This window comes from Morone saxatilis, unplaced genomic scaffold (assembly GCF_004916995.1).
Source record: "Morone saxatilis isolate NCDOM2014 unplaced genomic scaffold, NCSU_SB_2.0 Contig18, whole genome shotgun sequence".
Taxonomy (NCBI): Eukaryota; Metazoa; Chordata; class Actinopteri; family Moronidae; genus Morone; species Morone saxatilis.
Genome location: NW_023339740.1, coordinates 312,053 through 312,403, shown reverse-complemented (window position 1 = coordinate 312,403; position 351 = coordinate 312,053). Strand labels below are relative to the sequence as shown.

At 37.3% G+C, this 351-nt stretch overlaps 1 protein-coding gene across 1 annotated transcript in view; it reads left to right on the top strand.

Moving 5' to 3' along the window:
* LOC118328046 (CCN family member 5-like) overlaps positions 1–351 on the top strand; it is an 11,541-nt gene that overhangs the window by 8,874 nt on the left and 2,316 nt on the right. The gene's annotated exons all lie outside the window — the stretch shown is intronic.

Sequence of the window (351 nt, the reverse complement as noted above, 5' to 3'; positions counted from 1 at the left end):
AGGAAAATCAGTATTGCTTCCATGACTGTTTTGTTTTGTATTGACCTGTCAAAATCATAATGATAGAGATGTTTCCAAGATAGATCTAATAGGAGACATTTTGACTTGTTAGCAGGAAAAGCACAGATGGATAACACTGATGATGCCTCTCTTCCATTGAAGTGTCTCAGTAAGCCATGCCAGTCAGCCAGCTTACAGAACACAGGCTCCTGGAACAAGAACACCTAAAAACAGCATTGAATAATGATGTTAATGATACTGCTCTACAAAGGCAGAGTAAGTAAGTAAGAGAGTATGTTGAGAAAAAAGGTTTTACAGTTGTATGCTGACTGGGTAAAATGTATAACAGAT